Source organism: Ipomoea nil, unplaced genomic scaffold, assembly GCF_001879475.1.
Source record: "Ipomoea nil cultivar Tokyo-kokei standard unplaced genomic scaffold, Asagao_1.1 scaffold1074, whole genome shotgun sequence".
Classification (NCBI taxonomy): Eukaryota; Viridiplantae; Streptophyta; class Magnoliopsida; order Solanales; family Convolvulaceae; genus Ipomoea; species Ipomoea nil.
Window position 1 is genome coordinate 4,493,338 of NW_017617502.1, and position 27,284 is coordinate 4,520,621.

Sequence of the window (27,284 nt, forward strand, 5' to 3'; positions counted from 1 at the left end):
TACAGTTTCATTTGATAATATATGCAAGACAAATTATTCAGTTTCATTTTAGATAAACTGTAGTTTCATTTTGTTATAAATACCCAAAAATACAAGATTTGTTAAAATTTAATGATGATGACTCCGTTTTCAGACCATGGTCCACGGTATAAGAACCGCAAACTGGGTACAACTGGTAACTTTTTTTTTTCTCGAGTCATTAAATTTATTACAACTGTTAATTTTTTTTTTTTCGTGTTATGAAATTTATTACAACTGTTAACTTTCATTTTTTTCTCTATTCATGAAATTTACTACAACTGTATACTTTTTTCTCGAGTCATGAAATTTACTACGGCTAATTTTTTTCTCCAGTCATGAAATTTACTGCAACTGCTAGAAGTCATAAAATTTACGATATACTTATTAATTGAAGAGATTTTTATTTAGAAAAAAATTGAACAAAATAAGAAAAATTAGAAAAATTGGTAACAAACAACATGCCGATAATACGTAGATAAACACCATGCGGTACGTTGTAGTCAGTTATTGTTCAATGACTTGTTTTCTAACAATCATCCACATGTCCACTCTCTGTATTTCATACAGAATGACATGAGACTCACCATAAGAAGGACAATGTGCTAGTCTTATCGGAATTTTAATGGGATCTAATCCCAATAAGAATTTCTATGACTAGCTAGGAATATTTTTACAATACTTCATTTATTAATTCTTCGTCACTTATATTCTTAACTCTTAAGAATGAAGAATTAAGAAGATTGTAGTGAATAATATCAAATATTAACTTGACAAAATAAAAATAAATAAAATATTTATTTAATTAGAAATCAATGACCAAAACAATAAATGTTGAGTGCTAAGGCATACATGTCTAACAGTCTCCCGGCCACTTGCACTAGACCAATCGATAATCCTAATCTTTTCGGCTGGGAAACTGACAACGCTGGCAATGAAAATGAATATTCCGATGATAGCTTCTACTGTATAGGTGTAGAAATTAAAAGCTCCGATCCGTCTTTGAAAGTGATAACATTGATAAGGTAGCTCATAGTCAGTGGCGGAACCAGAAAATTATGTGAGTGGGGGCGTATTTCAAATTACTTTAGAAATGTCAATGAAAAAAATATCAAAAACACACATAACGGTTCAAATACAAAATATATTATAAATTATAATACAATGTTTATGAGTTATGACAGACTACAAGATAGTTAGGGGAGCCAAAACTATACTTGGTAGGATTAAATTTTAAAGGGAGAAGTGTCAAATAGGCCCATCTACTACTGTCAAGTGCTTAATTCCCACCACGAACTAAATTTAAGGCTAATTAACCACACTTACCTACTAAATTTGTTCAATTGACTTTTTTTTGCAGGTAGCTAAGATTGGAGAATGTCTTTCGATTCAATTAGAAACAGGATAAAGATTACAGAGTATATCACAACTAAAACTCTAACTAACCCTGATATGTAGAACTAGCCTTGACTAACTAATAATAACCACATACTACAAGACTATATATTATACAATAATAATATGAAATAATAACTTCACTAATACACCCCCTCAAGCACAAGATGGCAGAGAAGCCACATTGAGCTTGCCCCGTAGAGTAGCAAAACACGGTGATGGAAGCGGTTTGGTGAAGATATCGGCCAGCTGATCAGTAGTAGACACATAATTCACCACGAAATCCCCTGCAGCCACTTTGTCACGAACGAAGTGATAGTCAATCTCTACGTGTTTAGTGCGAGCATGGAAAACCGGGTTTGCACATAGATACGTCACACCAAGATTGTCACACCATAGTGTCGCAGGTTGACCTGAGTGTAACCCAAGCTCTTTAAGTAACGAAACAACCCAGGTGACCTCAGTGGAGACATTAGCTAATGCCTTATACTCAGCTTCAGTGGAAGAACGAGCCACAGTGCGCTGCTTCTTGGATAGCCATGAGATGAGGTTGGAACCCACATAAACAGCATAACCACTAGTACTCTTCCTGTCGATGGGACAGCCAGCCCAGTCTGAATTAGAGTAGGCATGAATGACAGTAGAAGCGGACGGAGTAAGCTGCAACCCATAGTCTAAGGTACCTTTGATGTAACAGAGAACTCGTTTTACCAGATTCCAGTGATCTTCGGTTGGAGAATGCATAAACTGACAAAGCCGATTGACCGCATAAGACAAGTTTGGTCGCGTGATCGTCAAATACTGTAACGCGCAAACAATACGCTGATACTGCGTCGGATTATCATACGGGGTATCCACCGTAGTGAGTGACTTGGTTACAGCGGCTGGAGTGGTAAGTGGTTTACAGTCAACCATACCCGAGCGGCCAAGTAGATCTGTCATGTAGCGCCGTTGCGACAAAAGAAGACCATCACCTACCACAACTGTCTCGATACCCAAAAAGAATCCCGGGGTTCCTAGATCTCGGATTTTGAAGGTTGTAGACAGTCGCTGTAGTAAAGTAGTCACAAGCTTGGCATCATTGCCCATCATAATGATGTCATCTACGTAGACCAACAAAAACACACGGGAATCTCCTGCAGTGTAGTAAAACAAAGAGACATCGGTTTTGGACGCCTGAAAACCTGTGGACAACAAAAAATCGTGAAGGCGCTTGAACCAGGCTCTGGGTGCCTGTTTCAACCCATAAAGAGACCGTTGTATGTGACACACATGACCCGGTGTGGTGGGATCCTCGTACCCTGGTGGCTGTTTCATGTAAACTGTTTCGTCTAGATGGCCGTTTAGAAAGGCGTTGTGAACATCTAATTGTCGTAGAGTCCAACCCTTGGATACAGCCAAAGAAAACAGCATGCGAACGGTAGTGGGTTTGACTACAGGACTAAATGTGTCAAAAAAGTCCTCCCCTGCAACCTTGTTAAACCCTTTGGCCACCAAACGAGCCTTATACCGCTCTACTGATCCATCAGCGGTGCGCTTAGTGCGGAACACCCACTTGCACCCAATAATATTCATATGGGGTTCAGGTGGGACTAGGCGCCAGGTATGATTGTGGAGAAGAGCATTAAACTCCTGAAACATGGCTTCACGCCAATGTGCATGTCCAACGGCCTGTGAATAACACGTCGGGTCTGAACTGACAGTTAAGGCCTGAAAGGGCTCGTCCGTACCCTTGGTCATGTGACGGAGACGCATGACATGGTCCCGTCCTTGTAGTTGAGCACGCCGCTTACGAGTCCGTACCGAGGCGGTGTGAGTGATCGCCAGTTGTGGTGGATCACGAGCTAAGGGTATGGGCTCAGGCTCAGCAACCTCTCGTGGGCCCGGCGGATCAGTGAGTACTAAAGATGTACTCGTCGTGACAACAGGTGCTGCCGCCCACGGTAAACTCGGTGGAGGCAAAACTTGTTGCACTTTCTTTGCTGAAAAAGGAAACACATGTTCATCAAAACGGACATGGCGGCAGATATAGGTCTTACCAGTAGCCAAGTCAGTGCATCTATATCCCCTAAAGGAGGGTGGGTAACCTAGGAAGACGCACGGGGTGGAGCGATACTCTATCTTATGCCTGTTATACGGGCGTAGATACGGGTAACACTGACACCCAAAGACGCGAAGAAAGGTGTATGGAGGTGGTGTTTTGAAGAGACGCGAGTATGGGCTATCATAATTAATGGCAGAAGACGGCAAGTAGTTGATTAAGACACTTGCTGTTTCAAAGACATATTCCCAATATTCGTGAGGAACTTGTCCCTCAGCAAGTAGAGTTAGGCCCATTTCGACAATGTGTCGATTACGGCGCTCTACATGCCCATTTTGCTCATGTGTATATGCACATGACTGGCGGTGATTAATGCCTAAGGTTTGAAATACATTGTGTAATTTTCTGTATTCACCCCCTAGATCAGATTGGATTGACTTTATAGAACGCCCAAATTGGCGCTCGACCAGAACACGAAACGACTCGAAACATTTATATATGTCTGATTTTACCTGTAATGGATAAAACCAGCAAAAGCATGAGAAATCATCTACAAATAAACAGAAATAACGGTAACCACTAACAGATAGTACCGGGGATGATCCCCAAATGTCAGTAAAAATAAGATCTAGTACATTTTCACTAGAACGTGGTACACTGTCTAATTTAAAACGCGATGATTTCCCGAGATGGTACGAGACGCAGGAACTGACAGGATCATTTTTATTGGATTTGACTGGGCAACTCTGTAGGACTTTATTCTGGACAGTTTTATGCGGGTGACCGAGCCTTTGGTGCCAAACCGTGGGAGTGGCCCGGGAACTAACATACGCAAAATGTGAAGGTGACGCCGAAAGCTTGTAGAGCCCGCCCGTAGCAGGACCTCTAAGCAGGACCGCTTTGGTGATGGAATCCTTCACAAAAAACAGGAATCATGAAACTCAAAATATACACCGTTATCAACTGCAAATTTATGAACAGAAAGTAACGGGACTGAGAGACTCGGGACATGTAATATAGTGTTTAAACTAAGAGATTTTGACTCAGAAGGAAGGGATGCATGACCGACTCTAGTAATGGCCAAACCTGCACCATTACCCACACGGAGCACATCAGAACCAGCATATTCCTCCGACTAGCCCATCATGTTCACATCGGGGGTCGCATGCGCGGTGGCACCGGTGTCCGGGTACCATCCGTCCGCAGGGGCGTGCACCGGCGCCGGCGGAGTGTCACCCGATAGAGCAACGTGAGCTTGCGGCGCGGCCGTTTGCGGATGATACTGCTTGAAGCAGTACATAGCCGAATGTCCATGTGAGCGACAAATCTGGCACCGAGGACCTCCGCGGCCACCTAGGTTCTGCCGACCACCGCGCCCACCACGGCCACCGGACGAGGATGCTCGCCCCGACTGCTGTTGTTGCTGTCGTCCGCCTCCAGAAGACGTGCCATGCCCCGAGCCAGCATAGTACGCCGAGTGGGCAGCAGTACCGTCGACGGCAGGGTAGTCGTCCACCAAAATGAACTCATTCGCCTGCAGGTAATCCGAAAGATGTGCAAGGGTGACAGCATTACCGGAGGTGAAGGAGGCAGCCAATGTTTTGAGTTCTGGACGTAGACCGCGAATGACGTACAGATTTTGTTCCATCAAAGGCAAAGGCCGGCCGGCCTGGATTAGGGACTCCTCCAACACCCCCGCACGCCCGAGATAATCAGCGGTGGTGGAATTCCCTTGGCGGAGAAGCTAGAACTGCCCCAACAAATTGAGACACCTAGCTTAGCTGGAGGAACCTAACGCCGTGGTGATGGATTCCCATATCGCAGCAGACGTGTCGCGGCCAAGCGCAAGGTACAAGACCTCATCCGACATCGATGAGATCACAAGTGAAAGGATCGCTTGATCCTGTTTCACCGAAGCTTGGTACGCTGGGTTCGGAACAATGCTGGCTGCCGGAACAGTACTGGACTCCGCGGAAGACGACGGAGCAGCGATGGTTGCCGGCGGACAGGGCAGGCTACCATCCACATAACCGAGGAGTTTCTGGCTCCTAAGGAATGGGAGCGGCTGAGTATGCCAGAACAAGAAGTTTCGGGATGTCAGCTTCATGGTCACATAGTGGTGGGCGCCCGTGAGAGAGTTTCCGGCGGCCGGAGTTGGTGAACCGGCGGCAGCAGCGGAAGGAGTGGCTTCAGAGGAATTCGAAGACATCTCGGGTAGAAGGTGGAAGATCAGATAATTTGGCAGTGGAGGTTACGGTGGAAAGGGGGTAATTTGACGGTGGAGATTAGAAAATAGGATCGAGTCCCGACTGATACCAGATTAGAGAATGTCTTTCGATTCAATTAGAAACAGGATAAAGATTACAGAGTATATCACAACTAAAACTCTAACTAACCCTGATATGTAGAACTAGCCTTGACTAACTAATAATAACCACATACTACAAGACTATATATTATACAATAATAATATGAAATAATAACTTCACTAATAGCTAACAGGTTACCAATTCTGTTGACTTGTGATTAATATTTCTTGAATCTGTTCTGTATTGTCTAGCTTATCTATGGGACGCAGTTTTTGGCTAATGATTTTTCTATCCCCTTGAAAAGTAGTACAAGTGTTTAGGTCTCAATAGCTTGATAGGAAATCATATTGTGTAATCCCCGTTCCCTAAACAAAGTGTACTTTAATATTGAGCTTTTAGTGGATTTAGGCAAATTCTCAATTTGAGAAGTGCCTCGCAGATTAGGGCTGCTTGCCCGAAACTGCGTTATAAATATTTGTGTCACAACGTCTGTTTCAACGTTACCGAATTCAAACGTCTATATTAATTTCAAATTCAATTATTAAAAAAATAATTTATTTTTAAAAAAAAAAAAACTAAAAAAAAAAGGAATTTCAGCCACCAGCTGTCCGACGAGGACAGCCGGTGGCTGAGTATTTCACAGACAACCCTCCTAGTCAGCGAGATAATCCGATCTTGCGTGAGAAGCAAACAGTTTTAGTCATATCGTGGGTTGATATCAGATTCCGACGGGCGGCGGCGAAATCATCAAGAACCTGGAAGACACCACCAGGGACACTGCCAGACACCAGTCGTGTGACAACCCAAAATTTAATTTTATATATTCGGTTTTTAAGAAATTCCAAAATAGCCATTTTCACTCTATAAAAATTTTTGCGATGAATTTGGTGTTTGAATAAATTATTTTGAGCCACTTTTAAGTAAATTCTACATCGGGACTTATTTTTAAATTTAAAATCCTAAATCCTTGGTACATTGCATACCTAATTTTTGATCCGAAAGTCAATCTGAGTGAAACCGGGAGGAATCTGAGAAACCTAAACGAAGTGGTTATCTAAAAAGTATTTTTAGAAATATGTTTTTTGACCCCGAGCTATTTAAAATCTCATTCTAGCCCATGGTCCATAGTGCAAGGTGGACCATGAACTTCTAAGTTTTTGTCTGATCTTTGTAAAAGCAAGCAAAATTCCCACTTAGCCCTCAACCAATCATTGGCATTTATCCTAGGGTTTTGCACGCTATTTATTCAACACTAAAGCTTTGTCTTTCCTGATCTCTTCCTTGCATCCCCTTTTCCTAAGCTCTCTGTAAACAAAGAAGAAACAAAGCAGTAAGTTTCCTAGCTTTCATTCTCATCCATTCATTTCCTTTAAGGTTTTCATCCTCCTATGTTCAATCTCTATGTTTGGTTAAGCTTGGTTTATGTTGTTGTTTGAGGTGTCTAGATGGTGAATGGAATGGGGTTTGAGTAGAGTGGAGGGGTTGAGATTCACACAAGGAAGAAGAACAAGAAGAAGAGACAAGAAGGTATAACCCCATGGATTCCCATCTTGAGTTTTTGCTTTGTGAAGCCATTGATTTATAAGTAGAAATGCTAGATTTTTGAAGTGTTTGAGCCATTAAGTGATCTATTACTTGTCTATGATGTGTTGTTGATGATTTGGGAGTGTTTGGTTGCCTGTTTTTGTCTTACAGATGAAGGAGAAACTCACTGGTGCACAAACCAGTGTGCACCAGATGAGACACGGGACTAGCCAACGGCCCTAGGCAGGGACCGTTGGCAAGTCCCGTGGAGGATCGGCCCCAGGGCACGGCTCCAGGGCAGAGCCGTGCTCTTGGGCCACCGCTGGGCGGTCCCGGGCGGCGGGGCTCCTCTAGCCCCGCCGCAAGCCCCGTTGAGGTTGTCTTGTACTGTGCAGTGGCCGGGCCCTTGTGGCTCAGCTACGTGCCGTTTCAGACCAGGTGTCACGGGCCCTTGTGACTCGGTACCTTGGGGGTTTCATGACGCACGATTGGACTTTGATTTCGTTGAGTTTGGAGAAGAAATGAGCATTTTATGCTAGGATTTGTAAGCCTATTTGTTGCAGAAGCATGTTTACAGTGAATGGCAAATAGAAACATCAGACTTAGTTTATTTATTTTTTGAGCTTGTTATCTTTTGATTGATTAAGTAGAGAAGCATGAACGCTATGTGTTAAGTTTGGATAAAAAAACATGCAAAAAATGTTTATATGATTGGTTGAGTTGTCTGCTATTGTTTAGCATTATTGAAAGGGTACAGAGCATGTTCAAATTGAAGGTTAAACTACAGTAAATGAGTTCCTTGACGCAACTTGAGTTCCAATAGCATGTTAAATACTTGTTAAGTGTTTATTGAAATGAATTGTTAAGTTTTGAGTAGCAAGCATGATTTATGAAATTGTTGAGTTTCACAGTAAATATAAGTTAGAGGCATCAATTCACAGTAAATGGCATTGTTGAGCATGTCATGTTTTAAAAAATGTGCATAAGAGGCCAATGTGAGCCTAGGTATATTTTCTAAAATCTCATATTCATGTAGAGATCTGTTATCTTATCATATTGAGGTTTAGCTGAGAAATTATGTGCATTGATTGCATGAGAAGAATATTTGCATATCTTGAGATGCATGAGTGATATATCTATATATATATATATATATATATATATATATATATATATATATATATATATATATATATATATATATATATATATATATATATATATATATATATCTATAAGTGAGGTTTTGGAGGACCCGTTGGGAATATGTCCTTTCGGAGTAAAAGAGACAGTAACGGATATTGCGATCCGACAGATTATCATGTAACGCGGCGCATTCCCACGTTACGAGGTTGGAGACTGTCCGCCAGGCTTGGAATCCTGGTTAGGGGGTGTGCACACTAAAAGTACAATAACTGATTCCACAGAGAAAGCAAGCAAGAAAGAAAGATAAAGAACCAAGAGAGTGGTTCTGTGGGCGAGTTGAGTATGTGGCCGGCTAGATTGCCGAGCCGGTTAGGTCCATTCACGATTCGTGAAGACCTACCTCCCCACGAGTTAGAGGTTCCGTAGTTACGGATGTGGCGGATGCACGAGGTTGCACCATACGCTAAGGCTTCGTTGCGGCGGAGTACCTACCTCGCACAAGAAAAGAAATGAGAAATATGAGAAAGTTTGAGCAAGAAAGATATCGAGTCAAGAGACTCAAGAGAAAGAAAGCGAGTCATCGTGACCATGGTTGAAAAAATCGCGAGGCACCCATCGAGCACTCGGGGAGCGCCTAGCGCCTAGGGCGCCTGTGTATTTTTTATTTTAAAAAGATTTCTTAAAAGTTTTAAATTTTTTAAGACTTGATAATTATAAACTATTTAATACTTTAATAGTTAATACTAAAATATTAAATATTAACCTAAAAAAATCTAGAGTTTGAACAATTTAGGGTTATTTCGCTCAAAACGATGTTGTTTTGAGTGAAATAACTCATTTAAAAAAGAATGGACCAATAGTTAATTGGCCGACTAGGCGGCCTAGTCGGTGCCTATGAGACCTAGTCGGCGCCTAGGAGGCCTAAACGGCACTTAGACGGCCTCGTCGGTCGCCTAGCCGGCCAGATGCCTAGACCACCGATTATGGTGATACGCTAGGCTGCCGGCCAGCGCCTAGCGCCTAGGCGTCGATTAATCGGTGCCTAGGCGGGATTTTTGCAACATTGATCGTGACTCTAAGAAACCTCCACAGAAAAGTATTCTATTTTACAAACGAGTGTATGAGTATACTTATAGTATAGCACGAGATTGCATAATGAGAATGTTTGCACGAGATTGCATTTGAGTATAGTATTGCACGAGATTGCATTTGAGTATAGTATTGCACTAGTTTGCATATGAGAATGACTAACCGAGATTGTATATTGAGCATGATTGCCTTAGTTGCATTTTGATGTCTTATATATCCAATTTTCATGATGAGAACTTGAAAGCATGAAGATAATTTCGTATTGGTTGTTAGTATGAGATTGCTTGATAGCATGAGTTCGTTATGATGAGATTTTTTATGAGAAATATGTGTTGGTGTATTTATGTTGATGAGTTTTATGTATTTGAAGCATGCCTGTTGATATTATAGGTTGCGAGCATACAGAAAGTCTGTGATATATCTAAAGTTGTCTAAGTGTTGAGATTGTTTGATTGAATTGGTGAACAAATGTTTTTCCAAAGTATATACTGTAGTACTTTACAGGGTTGAGTGTGATTATACTTGGTTTCGTGCTAACTGGTGTTTTCCTACTTGTCTAAGTGTTATTTTGCAAATCCCCTTTCAGGTGGGCCCATCATTTGAGAGATGATCGAGTTAGACTAGTTTAGTAGATCCAGTAGTCTAAACTCTCTTTATTATTATGATGTTTATTTGATGGATTGTAGACTTATGCTGTTTATGTTTGGTGATAGACACCGGGGTGTTTTTCCCCTTGTGACTTTTAAATTAAGTAATTTTAATGTTAGTTTGGTTTAATGATTTAGTTCCATCCTTAGCCTGTGCAATCACCATGGAGAGGTGGTTGTGGCGGTGACATTCTCACTAGTTTATTATTTAAGTTGTTTATCCGCTGCTTAGTTTATTTTGATTTTGCTTTTAGAACTGTAAATAAGATTAAGAAAAGTGGGGTGTTACAAGTCAGAGACTCTCCGATACATTCTCCAACACAAAGGTGGCGTAAGTTATCTCCGGCGCTATCTAGGCAGCTACAATGAGACGATCGACGCCGATACTTTCCGGACAGCTGTGCCGTTGTTGCGCTACGAAGATTATGCTGATTACATCAATAAAATGGCCGACGGTGTCCTCACCGACGAAAATGACGGCGACCGGTCCCTCCTCTCCATTGACCCTCTCACCTGCTTTTTCTATAGGTAATACGGAGTAATAAATTAGGCTCACCACTTTGAAACACAAGTATTAGCAGTAGTTTTGAGGTTTAATATTTTCAATTTTTGCAGCTCGGACAAGTTCAATGAAACCAAAGTTAATTCCCTATTTTGATTCAAAGCCTGCAAAAGAGATATCGGCCATGGCTCATCAAGGCAGCTTTGCAAATGTAGGCAGGTATTATCAGTTCCTTTGACAATGTCTTCCAACCAATGAGTTTTATGCTTAACCTTAAACGCCAAGCGCTGTGGTTTCTCTATGCTGGCAATGTTGCAGAGACTGGATATTTTTAATTTTTAAATTATTTTTTTAATAATTGAATTGGTAACCCGTTGGCAACCTGCAAAAAAAGTCAATTGAACAAATTTAGCAGGTATGTGTGGTTAGTTAGTCTTTAATTTAGTTCGTGGTGGGAATCGAGCACTTGGCAGTAGTAGATTGGCCTATTTGACACTTCTCTCAATCTTAAAACACTTTAAAATGTTATAAAAATATATGAAACATAATCCATTAGATAAAATAGTTTAAATAGAAAAGACAATATATTCATAAATACTTTAATTTTAATTTTCTTTTAGTTAGATCAACTTTAAAATTTTCTAAATTAATTCGAATACAATGAAGTATAATATAAATTTGTGGACTACATTAACTATATGATTTACAAGTAGACTTAAAAAATATTTAATTCATTGAATGATTGAAAGGGTTAAAATAAAGAAAAGAAACTAAAAATACTATAAGATTAGAATGACTAAAATAAAAAAATAAAAAAATAAAAAAACTAAAAATACAAACCTAAGGTTTCAGCCAACTAGGCTACTAACACCTTTAATAATTTGTATATCTATATTATATAAAATGGTTTAATTAAGGAGGGGCCAGTGGGGGCAGGTGCCCCACGCCCCCATTGTAGGTCCGCCATTGAGCATAGTGCTTGTTCGTCGATGATGATTCTCATTCCGATAGTGATGGTATTTCTGACTTAAATGAAGCGTTGTGATTATTGAAATTCACAACTCATTAGAATTAGCTGGACTCTGAATGATTGGGCGGATCCATTTACAAGATATTGTTGAGCCTATCAATTACATATTTATGATGGCCCAATGTTACATATTTAGCCCATGATTCACAATTAGTTTTATATAAAGAAATAATACCTTAACCAAATATATTTACTATTTTAGATAATTTGGTAAAAGTTTGAATGTATTTGAATTCACTTTTTTTTTTTTTTTTAATTTCAATTTCAAATGTGTGGTGTGGATTGTATTTCCCATGCTATAAATAGAGGTCTCATTTCAAGTGAAAGGGGCGAAAGAGGAGAAGTGATTGAAGTGTTCAAGCTTTGAGGCATTCAAGACTGAAGTTCAAGTTTTCGAGTTTGAAGTCCAAGTATCCAAGTATTTCAATTATCAAGTTTCATGTATTTTGAGTCTAAGTACTGAATTCAAGTATTTCAAGTATCAAGTTTCAAGTATTTCGAGTTTAAATACTCAATTCAAGTATTTCAAGTATCATTTTTCAAGTATTTCGAGTCTTAAGTACTCTGATTCAAGTATTTTGAGTCTAAGTACTCCAATTCAAGTATCTAGTTTCAAGTATTTCAAGTTCAAGCATTTCAAGTAATCTCGAGTATTTCAAGCTCGAGTAATCAAGTGCAAGTATTTCAAATTCCAAGTTCGTTGCAATCGAGCCAAATTTGTTTGTGGCGAAGTGTTTGATCTTCAAGTAAATTTCAAACAAACAATCAAGTGTCCGTGAGGTGTTTAAATCAAGCAAAGAATAAGAGGATTACTTTAGAGATTATTGTGCCCACATTACACAGTTACACATTGTTTGCCTTGTACTGGATTTTTTGTGTTAATACAATACACTTTAAATGTTCTATGTTAACAAATTGGCACGCTAAGTGGGACAACTCTACGTCTCGTCTCTTTGCTAAGTCGTCTAGGACCAAGTTTGTTCAAATGGCTTCAAACAAGCCAGTTAAGCAAGTTAAGGTTGGTGACTCCAAGTCTGCATTAGTGGGTTATTCCGATGTTGGCTACATGTCTGATCCCCATAATGCGTGAGTTATTCAGATGCTGGCTATATGTCTGATCCTCATAATGCCAAATCTCAGACTGGTTATGTTTTCCTTTGTGGATGTACAACTATTTCATGGAGATATGTTAAACAGACCCTAGTTTCTACCTCATATAATCACTAAGAGATTATTGCTCTATATGAGGCTTCATGAGAATGCGTATGGTTGAGGTCCCTAATTCATCATATCAATAGCTCATGCGGTATAGAATGCAAAGATGATATTCACACTGTCCTGTATGAGGACAATGCAGCATGTGTTACAGATATGAGTAATGGGTATGTTAAAGGGAACCTTACAAAACGTACACATTGCACCCAAGTTCTTTTATTCGCATGAATTCCAGAAGAGTGGTAAAATTCTTGTTCAGAAGGTTCGCTCAAGTGACAATCTGGCAGATCTGTTCACCAAGTCCCTGCCTACATCCACCTTTGAAAAATATGTTCACAAAATTGGCATGCGTAGGCTTAGAATATTGTTGTGTTCAGGGGGAGCAACAACCTCTAGATGTTCTTGATAAATTGGTTCAGAAGGCCATCATAATCCTGAAGATTAAGCCCTGAAGGCATTTGGTTGTACTATTTTCCCTTAGTTCAGTTTTTCCCACTGAGTTTTCTTAATCTAAGGTTTTTAATGAGGCAACCAGTGTAACACATGATTATACATACATCATGTACTTTTTTTTCTTGACTAGGTTTTTCCCATGGCTTTTCTAGCAAGGTTTTTAACAATGCATGATTATGGGAAGATAATGTCCAAGGGAGAGTGTTATGAATATTTATTAATGTGTGCCCATTAGTTTTAGTGGTTAATTATTTTCCTAGTGTTTAGGAAAAGATATACATTGTATTACACTGTTCAATTGATGAATTAATGAGAATCTCCCGTAGCTTTTTGTAACACCCCTAACTTTGAGAGTAATTTAAAGCAATTTAAACTTAAGAAGCAATGCAACTAACCAAAAAGATTATAAACAAGCGGAAGCTAAGTAAACAGTAACATGGTGTTATGCCACATCTAAGCAGCATACTTAGATGCACATGCTAGCAACAATCTAATCCAAAACCATTATGAAATTTACAAGTCTAAGTTTAAGGCTTGCAGGCCACAACTTCTAGGCTAAGAGAATGGAAGGCTAGTCTAAACAACGTCTCCATCTAGCGCACTCAAGGATGAACTACTCTGTACCTGTAAAACATTAAGGGGTAGCACCCGTTAGCGAATAATGCTAAGTACACTGCGGGAAAAAATGACATTTTCCGTCCACTTCCGACCACCCGGAAAAGTGGACGGCAAATTAGTTTTTTTTTTTTTTTTTTTTTTTTTCTAAATTATTGACCACCCGATTGGATAGTCGGAATTTGGACGGTATTACCGACCACTCTCAAATGGTTGTCGGAAATGCAGCCCACTAGAAATGTGGTTGAAAATGTTATGACCGTTGTTTGTTAACTGGTAGGCTTTGACGTGTTTCCGACAACCAAAGTAGTCGGAAGTCAGAATATATATATTCTTTAATTTCCACATCTTACCTCAGATATAACCATCAACTCTTTCTTACCCTTCAACTCTTTCCTACCCTCCAACTCTTTCCTATCCTCAAATTTCCTACCCTCAAATTACCGGAAGTTATCAATGTAGGAATCATCATCTCCACCTTGGATCTGTGGATCTGCATCTACCCATTTCAAAAATATTTTTTGAGATGAATCTGCTTTCTAGGTGAATCCCCTCCCTCTTCTGCCTCAGTGCATTCTGCCTCAATCCATTGGCTGTGGACAACAATCGTCGGCTAAAGGTGAGTGTTTAGTCTTAATAGCATCACATTCTAGGTGAATCCCTACCCTCTTCTGCTCCTGTGTATTTATGAAGATTAGAACTTCTGCTTTTCCCTCCTTCCGTTTCTTCTTTTTTGATTCTTCAGATGCATCATTGAGAGGGCATTTTTAGATTAATTGCAGTAGTTGTGTTTATTCTTCCTGGTATGCTTATATTCAAGTGATGAAATTCCTGAACTGATTTTCCCAAACCTAGGAATTCTTCATAATTTCAATATATATTTGAATCCTATACAGTTTCCCTTTTGCAAAATGGTTTAAAGAAATTATAATCCTAATGTAACTGACGAGCAAGTTGATCGTGAAATTGAAAGAAATTTTGCAAAATGGTTTAAAGATTACATAAGAATTTATATTAATTTCCATTCTTTATAGAGAGGTTTATGTCATTATAGTATACTATTACTTACTTGTTTACTAATATTAGGTGTACAATCCATTGAATAATGTGCATAACCAATGTCTGATTGATTTGGAAAATGGTCCTTTAATGGGGGTTAACATGTACACTGGGTATGTCGTTAACGGTTTCAAGTTTCAAACCAAAGTGCAATGTTTTAGAAAGTCAACTTCGAACTATGGGGTGTCAATTAAGGGAACAAGTTTGGCACAACTGGAATCATACTTTTTTGGCACATTACAAGAGGTCGTTGAGGTTGAGTACCCTAATATTCCAATTAAAAAGGTTGTCTTATTTAAGTGTGAGTGATTTGACCCAACACCTAATATTGGGGTACAATTCAATTCTGAACATGGTATCACTGAGGTGCAATGCAATAGAAGGTATAACAAGTTTGATCATTTTATCATTGCACAAAGTGCATCTCAGGTGTGTTACATTCCATACCCACGAGGTATAAAGGAGAAAGTAAATTGGTTGGTGGTATTGAATGTGCGTCCTAGAGGAACTATAAGCTTATAGTAATAGTGAAACTTATCAGCAAGATGACATGTCTTTGAAGAGATATGGTGAAGTTTCAACTCAAGAAGAAGTGACAAACTTAGTACACGAACCGTTACAAATAGATGAAGTGCAATTACCCCCGGTTAGACAAGAACGGTTGGAAGAATATAGTGAAGGGTTTGAAGAAGAATATAGTGAAGAAGAGAATGAGCAATTTGAGGATGAAGAGGAAGGGTTTAAAGAAAAATATAGTGAAGAAGAGAATGAGCAATTTGAGGATGAAGATGGTGGATATTCTGATGATGAAAAAAGTAGTGAATAATAATAACTAATGTGTAAGTGTGTAAATAAATAAAATATAATAATAATAATAATAATAATAATTATTATTATTATTTAATATAAAAAAAAAGGCATGTTGGCTACAGCTATATAAGGGAAGATATTAATTTTGACATTATGAGAAATGAATCATCTTCGCATCTGAAGTTAAATCCTCTTCGCATCCCTAAATGCCCTTGGCGGGGTTGCTACTAAATCCTCTCCGCATATGAAGCTAAGGAATCGCTATCTTCAAGTCAAAGTCATCGCCATCCTCAACTGAGTCGCACCTCAAGCTAAAGCTATGGAGTCGCCATCCTCAACTGAGTCGCACCTCAACCGAGTCATCAACGGAGTCATTTCAAGCTAAAGCTGCGGAGTCCCACATCTTCATCCGCATCTCAACCAAAAGGTAATTGCATTTCAAATTTTCAATGCTATATATTAAGTGTACTAAATTTATTCTCTGTTTAGGGTTTCTGAGTAGATATTAAGAAATATACTGTATACATTGTTGTTTTTCTATTTTTTTTTATACAGAGTCTAGACTCTAGATTCATAATTTTCATAGCCTAAGGAAGAAGAGAAATCTAAATTTCATATACTTTAAGCTTTGTAAGCAGGGTGAATCTAAATTTTCATAGGGTTTCTGAGTAGATGCACTGGGATAGTGCTTCTGTAAGCTTTCTTATATCTTCCAATGTGTGAGCTGCACTTAGTGTTATCCTTAACCTACAAGTCACAACAACCAAACCTCAGACAACACAACCTCTAGTTTATTATTATTATTATTATTATTATTATTTTTTATTGCAGTGCATCGCCTACTAATTACTCACTTGAATTCTCATCAACATTTATCAGCTGCATGATATATTGGTGCATTATTCTCATCAAATAAACTATTTTAGTTGTCTCAACCTTGGAGTAACTTTTCAAGTTGATCATGATAAGTAGCATCTACTTGGAAATAATAATTTCTAGTAATAGTTTGACTTAATGTTATGATCATAATGCAGTCTCTGTTAAATAAGTAGCTATGCTGATTCTCTGGTAGACATCTATAATTGTTAGGAGTTCATATTGTTTGGAATCTAGACCTCTAGACTTGAGGTTGCATCTAGTACAATGGCAAAACATGGAAAATTTTCAGTTGATGCTAAGGCTCGTATTAAAACAAAACATATGAGAAGAAGAAAGAAGATATCTAAGGTATTATTGTCTCTTAGTTATTTGTTGTTTAAGTTATTGTGCATATTTAACCTTGTTACTAATGAATAGAGTTGGCAGTTAATTAACAGTACTCTTTTTATAATGAATAGAGGTCTTCTATGCAGGGGAGAAAATCTGAAGCTCAAGATTTGGAACATCAAGATTTTGAGGTATGTTTGTTTTGACATTTTTGTGGCATTGACATCTTTTTGCATTCCAAATAATCGTTAGTGGACTGAACTTTTCATTTTTGCTCAGTTTTAACTATCCAAATTTGCATGAAGCATTGATCCTCTGAAGAAGCTTGCTTTGTGTGTGCATTCCCTTCTTTATGTAGGCTAAGCTTTTAACTTTTGCTTATGAATGTCTGTCATTTGATTAAGCTATTTGGCACACACATAAATTGAAGTAAGCATTACACTAAATGTAGTTGCGGTTGGTAAACCCATCACCCATATGACTTGGAAAACAACTTTTTATAAACATTTTCCTTATGATTAAGCTACTTTTTAATCTATCAGTCTATCACCCATTAGGTTAGATAACATTGTTCATCCAATGGGACTACTTGAACTATTCTACATGAGGATCAAAAGGTGATGCCATTTATTTATTTTGTTGCATGATGGAAACATTTAGCTTGGTCTGGTTTAATATTAACCTTTGTTACCACAGAAAATTGTTAACATGGATTATGTGTCTCTATTGCAGCTATTGGGAAATTATGCAACTGCATCAGCTTCAAAAGAACAAAATGTTAAGCTAGGTAAGTTGGCTATGGGAGCTTTAATAGAGGACTTAAATAAATAGTGGCTTTAAAGTTATTTTGGACTACTTTAGGAACATTAAAAGGGGAAAATTTGTTATTGCTATGAACCTTTGCTACTACAACGATCATCTTGCCTACTATTTGGTAAAAGATATGCTCTGTATCTATTTGCAAGTATTATTGTGCACTTTAATTCCCTCAGGTAGATAATCATCAAGATTTAAACAGGAGCCTTATTGTTGAAAGGAATTATACTGAGTTATCTCTGTTATGTTTTGACATCTAAGTTTCTAGTGACAGAATTTCAGTTCATTTTAAAATCGCAAAAGAAACTTCCTCTATAATTTAAATCATCTTTCCCTGTAAAGTAGACTTTATTTTTGGAGGAAAATGCAGAATTAATTTCAACTGACTTTGTTTTATTTGTGAACATAATATGCCTGATGTCTCAGCATAACAATAAACGCAAGGGTAAAGGAATTTCTCTTCCACAATCTGAAGAACTGATATTGCAACCTCCATCAATGGCTATTTTAGAAGAAGATCATATGAAAATACGAATGATTCCTACGCCACCGAACATTGTGCGACGAGAGTTACATGATACTGATTCAGAGCGTACAATATCAACTGGTCCAAGCACAAGTAATAGTCATATGGCAGGAGGACCATCAACGAGCAGTTCTGAACTAAGCAGTCACAATAAGACCTTTATTCATCTTATTGGAAATACAACGTAAGTAGTTTTGAGTGCTGGTGTGTTAGTACTTTCAAAATATCATTTGTTTTTATTTGTTTCTAAATTTGTAATGCATTGCAGATTCGAATCTAGTAGTGTGCACACAAATATTATGCCTTGCATTAAGCGGATATTCCCTGAGGTAGTTAAAACTTTTAAAACTGCTCCTCAACATTTTAAGGATGTTTGGTTTAATGAATTCAAGGTAAAGCATTATACATTTGGCATAATATTTGAAAAAAAAGGGCTGCTAAAAGACTATTTTTTGTTTCAGAAACGACATGAATGAGATCCTAATGACGAGGATACTGTTCGGATGATATTTGAGAAAAGGGCTGCTAAATTGCTTGCTGACGCGTTAAGTGATGTGCGCACAAGATTGGCATCAGGAAATGGAGTACCAGGATGGATATCTGATCCTGTATTGGCCCAATACCATGTCATATAGAACATCAATGAATTCAAGAAGATAAGTGAGAAGAATAAGCATAATAGGAACTCAGATTGTGGAGGAATAGGTCCATCATTACACACTGCAGGTTCTATCCCTATCACCGAACATAGAAGAAGACTAGTAAGTTATATACAATCAATTGATACCTATTTTTGAATAGAAAGAAAATTTATATTGAATTTATATTAAGTATTATTTCTACTATTGTTGAATAGAAAGAAAAGCTTGGAAAGGAACCTACTTATACAGAACTATTCAATGCCACGCACACACTTAAACGAGGAGGAGGATATGTATACCGAAAAGCGCAGCAAGTAATTGTAAGATTCCCTATTCAATGTTGCTTTAATATAGAACTATTCAATGCTATTGTTTTAAATAATTACATATCTTAAATATCAATTATTAGTTGAATAAGAGAACTCTGCTATGAGTTTCTGTTTTGCTATGAGTCTAGAAAGATTTATTATTACAACAGTTCTAACACAAGCCAATTTAGACGGATAAATGTGAGTTTCTGTTTGAGTATAGTTGCTTACCATTTAGTTCTGTGAGTTTCTGTTTTGCTATGTGAGTACAGTTGCTATGAGTTGTTCCCAGGCTATACCTGGATATATATGTCAAAGAAATGCCTTCCCAGGCTGAAATAACTGAAATAAGTAAGTGAAAGAGGATAAACGCGAGCATTCCTATACAATTCAGAGAGACCTGATGATGAAACGTGTGTTTTGATCAGTAGAATCATCCAAGAAATCCCCTGTGCTACTGAATCCCCAATAACCACTGCTACTATTGTAGTATTTTGCAGAACCACCTTCAACTTCTGCATCCCCTACATATTTAACTTCCCGGTTTCCCTCATTGATAGGCACATCATTTCCACCAGAATTTACATGCATGGAACAACCATCTACACTGTTTGAGTATAGTTGCTTACCATTTAGTTCTGAGTTTCTGTTTGAGTATAATTGCTTACTATCTACACTGTATGCATAAATATTTGGTTTCAAATCAAGTTGCTTACCATTTAGTTTACCATAAATATTTGGCTTACCATCTATACTGTATACCATTTACACTGTTTGAGTATAGTTGCTTACCATTTAGTTCTGAGTTTTGATCTGTTTGAGTATAGTTACTTACCATCTTACACTGTATGCATAAATATTTGGCTTCAAATCAAGTTGCTTACCATTTAGTTTACCATAAATATTTGGCTTACCATATACACTGTATACCATCTACACTGTTTGAGTATAGTTGCTTACCATTTAGTTCTAAGTTTCTGGTTGAGCATAGTTGCTTACCAATTTAGGCTTCTTTTTTTTTTTTTTTCCCTCAGGAAACAGTGACAGACTTGAAGCAAAAACAACCAGAAATGGCAGAAACAACAGTGTGGTTGAAGGCCACTGGTGGCGTGAGGAAATGGGGGTCCGTTTCAGGATTTGGGTCAGATACTCAACATTACTTCCCGGAGGCTATGATACACCAGAAATTAAAGATTGGACCATCAACTTCACATGCATCTTACGAGGCTGGAATTAAGCAATTAGAAGATCAGAATCAAGTAATGCATCAAAAGCAAAAGGATATGGAAGAGCAATACCGTAGTATATGTGAGACTGTCCAGAAAATGGAATCAGCATTTGCCAACTTTAGTGCACAGCTTAGTAGTCCTAACTTGGATGGTATTCGCAGTAATGATGATACACAACCCCCCCTCCGATCAGTCCGAGGATAATACACTATCCCCCCACTCTGATCAAGATTAGATAGTGTATTATTTTGAATGTTTTTAACATGTATTTTGGATGGTGAAACAATTGCTACAACCTTTTTTTTTGAAAGCACAATTGCTACAACCTTATTAGCATGCTTAGCTAATATTTTGACAAATGTATTTTTGATGATGAAACAATTGCTACACCTTGATTTAAATGATTGACTAATGTTTGATTTCCCGAAATTGTTAATTGTATTGTAGAATTTAATATTGTAGTGCTGAAATTTGAATTTCAATTGTAATAGGTCAAATTCATTTGATATTTGCATAATTTTAATTTTTATTCTTTTTGTTAATAAATCTTACCGACCACCCTAGTGGTCGGCAATACAAATTTTAATTTTTTCTTTGTAAATCTTACCAACCATCGGTGGATGTTAATTTTGACTAATTACCGACCACCAGTGATAGGAAATATGCTCCCCTTATCCGACAACCATTAGTTCCGACGTCCTAAAAAAGAAGTCGGTATTTTCGACCACTTTGACTAGTTGTTGGTAATAGCTGGGGCTTTTTTTCCGAATCCACAAAGTGGTCACTAAGTTGGTCGGAAACTGCATTTCCGACCGGAAATGCCCCTTTTCCGACCAGTTTTTGGTGGTCGGAAAAATGCAGATTTTCAGCAGTGGTAACCCACTCCAACGCGTTGAGTACGATATAATATAGTTTATAAGGAAATAATTTTTGAGACTGAATACATAGATATAGTCTTAGCAACACTAGCTTTAAAACAAGAGATAGAGACATCATTTGACTCATCAAAAGATTCACTCAATCATACCGACCAACAACGGTTAAGCAATGGAATCAATGCAAGAAGATAATGATATAGATTCAACGATAGTCAACGTTAATGTATTCAATAAACAATCATCAAGATCACATATAAAGAGATGCTCATAAGCAATGAATTTCAAGAAACATTATCAATGATCAAGCTTCACATTCCAACCTTATACCAAGTTCCAACCTTTACTCCTCTCCATCCTTATAACAGTTCCAACCTGTACCTCCAAGCCACCTTATACAACCAGTCCAACCTTATCTCTTCGTGGAGACTTAGCTCCTCCGCCTGCTTTTCATTATATAACATATCACGTGATAGTTAGCGCCAATCATTTGAGCAAAGCTCATATCCGCCAACTTTTATACACATAGTCACATAATCATTGACATAGGATTATCAAGGCTCATTCATAGCCCAATCAAAGTACAATCATTTGTACAAAGAATCAAAGATAGGTTCAATCGAAGAATTCAAGAGAGAATACGAAGGAAACATTTCAAGGTGATACCACAAGTCCATAATAACGAAATGCTTCCAAATCAAAGGATCACAACGATTGGTAACACAAGTCACCAATCCTCAGCAAGAATAGGCAAGATCAATACGAGGTAAACACATACTAGTTCCAACGAAAAACGTAGCTAGCATGCAATTCAATCAAGATAATCAATAAGGCTCATACGAACAACATATACTTCATATCAATCCAACGAATCACAAGATTGGATCATAAACACGATTCAAGACTCACAAGTCCTATTACGGTACTTAAGACATCGTTCTAGACTTACGAAACATCAATCGAGACACACAAGTGCACAATGGATCAACAAAATGGAGGCCAAAATACATCGTACCAGTGGGCGGAACAGTGGGTGGTCAACCACCCATGCCCCCCCAGCCACCATCACCCTTGTACCCAGCGGGTGGAACGGCGGGAGGCACACTGCCCGCCGGTCTACCCGCGGGTACCGCAACCTGGAGAGAAATTCCCTTCTGAGAAAATTGCCAAAATGCTCAAGTTCAAGTCCAAAACACCTCAAAGCTCATACACATCAGCAAAGTAACTTGAACACATAGAATAGCTCAAAGAATAGCATTTATGAACCCTAAATACAAGCTCTAAATGCATAAACACAAGAATATGCACAATTTCATTCAAGAACATCAAGAACATCGAGAAATCATCATAGCAAGTATAAAATAGGTTTTGTAAGACATGGGTTATCTCTTGTAGCCTAAGGAACACTTCCTCAAACTCCTAAACTTCCTCTTGAAGGTCTTCTTCCACAAGATCTTCCAAACACAAACCAAAACCCCAACAAAACAAACAAAACTTAGATAAAGGTGATGGAAAACCAAGAAATAACACTAAACAAGCCTAGGACTTACCCTTCCTAAGGTTGTAGAGGTGGAAAGGTGGAATCTTGGAGGTTTTTCCTTTGCAAGGTTGGGAGAGTTTTAGGTTAGCTTGGAGAGAAAGCTAAAGTGTAGAGAGAACGGTATAGAGAAGGGTGTTTCTTACCTAAGTGAGGAAGACTAAGGGGGTAGTATTAGAAAATGTCTTGGATACCAAGCTAGGATTGTGAAATGGCTAAAATGACCTCCCTTTCCCACAACTAGTTAAGAGAAAATTAAAGATTAGGTACAAGACATAAAGCACAAGGTCTTTCCATGGACTAAATTAAAAGATCAAGGAACTTAGGGTCCGTTTGGAAAGCAGGAAAATGACTTCTGGGAAATATTTTATGAAAAATGAGTCATTTTCTAGAAAAAATTTTCCTTTACTGTGTTTGGCTGCACAATGGAAAACTGTCTTTTGGTATTTGGTTCATGAATAGAATGAAATACTTAAACATTTTAACTGGTTTTATGCTAAAGTATCATCAAGCTCTTCACTGATTTCCCCAGCCGAAAATCACTTATGGTTTCCGGCTGGGAAACCAGTGACTCTGGTTTTCGCATCGGAAACCAGAGGCAATGGTTTCCGATGCGAAAACCAGTGAATTGGTTTTCGATGCGGAAATCAGTGAAGAAGACCAGAAAATTTTCCAGCTGTGGGTTTTCCTCCCCACAGTTGGAAAATAACTACACTGTTGGAGGAAAAAAAAATTCAGAAGGGAAAATGATGAAATAGTTTCTAGTGTTGGTGAAATTTTTGTGGATTGTTGGAGGAGGAAGTGTTGGTAGAGTTGTCTGAATGTTGAAGGAGGAGGCGAAGTGGTGAAGTCGCACTGAAGCAGTGTGTGTGTGTGTTTAGAAGATGGAAAATGACTTCCCCCTAAAAAAAAGGGGAAGTCATTTTCCAGAAATCAGCCCTCATTTTCTGTTGACTATCCATCATTTTCCTTTGAGCATTTCATTTTCAACCTACCCAAACACCAGAAACTCGGAAAATGATTTCCAGAAGTCATTTTCCGAGTTTCCAAACAGACCCTTAGTCAATTTAGGTCCCTCCACTATTCTCAATGAAACTTAGGAAGGAAATTATAGAAAAAATATATGAATTAATTGGACAATTAATTCGGTTTAAAGGTTAATTTCTCGGGGTGTCACACTTTTCTTCTCTAGTCTCAATTTTAGTTTTATATTTTCTCTCTCTCGCTATTCTATCACTATTGCATAACAAAAGATTCTAATCGAAGATCACCAAAGATCAACTACGGAAAAAACGTCTTAATTTACAATAACAAATACAATATTTGAGAAAAAAATAATATATTACCCATAGATGTATGGATAAGATATCAAATATTATTAAGCTTGTGGTATTTAGCAAATATATAGCAACTATGTCCAAATGAAATTATTTACCAAAAAAAATGAAAAAAACTACAATGGCGAAGGTTTGATCTAAGATCATTGTAAGAAATATATCATATTTATATTATGCTTTTTTGTAGAACTTGAGAACATTTTTTTTTTTAAATGAAGACAAAGGAAGGAAACCCCAGAAAACTAAATTAAACTTCATTGTTGTTACGAAATATTACTACGAAAATAATATTTCTGGGAAAAAGAATAACAAGCACGAAATGAAAGGATTTTTAGGCTAGGTGTTTAGCTTGAGTCGTGTGAAACCCACACTATCCTTAAAACCTTATTTGCTACCTTCCTTTGGTACAAGGAGCGTTGTAGCCTAGGTTTCCCATGATATAAAACAAGCTACAGTTTAATGTTTGAGCACTCAAACACTTAAACCCGGCGAACTAGAACAAGACTATGATCAGTGAAAGGTAGGAGTAGGAAGAGCAGAGTTTCGTGTTGAAGAAAGCTGATTTTTGTGTGTGTAAAATCAGCTGCTCTACCAAAGGTTATATAGGAGAAGATGGAATTAATAGAATTAAAGAATGACATTAATTTCTGATTTAAAACCTAGACTATAACCTTCAAAACTGACAACCATTAACCTGAAGAGACAAATTCTAAAATTTAAAATTGGAATAAATATGAAATTAATTCTGTAACATAAGAATTAATACTCCAAAACGGTAACTTGAACGGTACCTTCGAGCTGTGCCCGAATGGTAATCCGAAAGATTACAACCGAGGGGTTAGCCATTCCGTCAAACATCTTTGACCAAATGGTAGTCCTCCAATGTTGGAAAAACTACAATCGAGCCGAGCAATCTACTCGGACAATGGCTCTATGTTGGAAAAACTAAAATTTGGCATAACTTTACTTGCCAACCAATTTTTTGAATAACATTTATACCCACATACATGAGTTTACACCCCCCCTATATGCAATAAAAGGGCTCTATGCTATACAATTCAATAAGTCTTAGAAAGGTTCTTGTATATATAGTGGTGTAAACCCACTTCCCAAACCAATGTGGGAGAAAAGCTTCTTTAAAGCTTTTCCACCTTCATTTTCTAACTTAAATGGATCTACTTTTAAAATCAATTTCTCATTCACCCATTATTCATTTTGAGTGTATAATATATCAATCTCTTTGTCTCACTACAAAGAACACGAATTGACTTTGACCCGACCCAAATTAAAACTGGACCCACTAATATTTGTACCACAAAATAGCTACTTAAAATGTCATTTTATGCTATTTTTTCAACAATTGTTTAGCACTATAAGCCGCTAAACACAAACAATCTTGTCTCTCCACAAAATCTGGTGTAAAGAATTTGATGGAGAATCAACCAAATGTAAACCCCTTTCTTGTCTCACAGAATTCAAGAAGTTAGTTTGGTAACTACAAGGTTCTAAGTTCAACTCTCTGTATGAGCTATATCTATTAGACTTTTTAGTTTGAATCATCCATTTATAAGTTACCTAAGTTGGCTTATCTCATTGTGACACTTTACCAATTAAGATCACAAGGTAAGTTTCACCTAAGCAAAGTGCACAATGTAACTGCATGCGAACGTTCCCATAAAATAAAAAAAAAAAAATCGAGAAATTAAATGTGAGTAATCATATGCTAACATGTTTCCCATGCATGGCCTCGTCTCTTGCACTAGTTGTGAGTTGTGACTTCTCAACACTTTTAGCATTAAAAGTTCCTACTGGTGCTACTTAAGCATGCCTTAAGGGTTTGGACGGTTTAAACCATTATAATAGAGTGCGTGCTTATTTACTAACTAGAGACCTAACATAACACAAATTTACTTTACTTCTTTTCCTAAGCTTTTATAAACACCAGTTGATTAAAATTGATTAATACACATACAAATATATGTGTATGTGCGTGAGAAAATAAAGATAATTACATCTTCAGGACTCACATCAATCACACTTTTGTTACACAGGTGTAGTTAATAAGAAAAGGAAATTAGGGTTTGATGAAGCATGACAATTAGATTAGACGCAATCCACCCACAGCCCACAGCTAGCTAGCAAAGTGTAAACAGTACAGTAGTGATTCGATCTGCTGCGCAGCTAGCAATATAATGGTGAAGTGAAAAAAAGGGTGTGTTTGGTTCGCACATGAGAGTCGAAATCGGAATGAGAATCAAATACTTGGTAATGGTAATGAGTTTTGGTAAAAATATTTTGCATGTTTGGTAGTAGGGTGGAGTGGCAAATTATGATGTGGAACCATATTCACCTTGCAAGGTGGACACAGTTTCAAAACTGTTCATAATTATGAATATATAGTTCAAAAATTATGAACATATAGCTCTATAATTATGAACATAAAGTTGTGAACATAATTATGAATATAAAGATTCAATAATTGTGAATATGAAGTTAAAAAATTATGAATATATAACTTTATAATTATAAACATATAGTTCAGTGATTATGAACATAGAGTTTTATAATTGTGAGTATAGAGTTCAATAATTATGAATATGAAGTTCAAAAATTATGAATATATAACTTTATAATTATGAATATATAGTTCAATAATTATGAACATAGAACCGTGTCCACCTTGTAAGGTGGACACGGTTCCACAACATAACTATTGGGGTGGAATTGGAATGATTACCAATATTGCTGTTTGTTTATGTATGATCCTATAATGAGAATAAAGGTTTTAAAAATACAAAAACAAAACATCAAGACAATTTATTATAATATAAAGACATCCAAAGCACTAATATGAACAAAAAAATAAAAACAAAAATCTAAAATCACTAATCCAAACTTAAAAATCAAATTACTTAGGAGGGAAAATAATAGAATGGAACACTTGCTAAGCACCTTG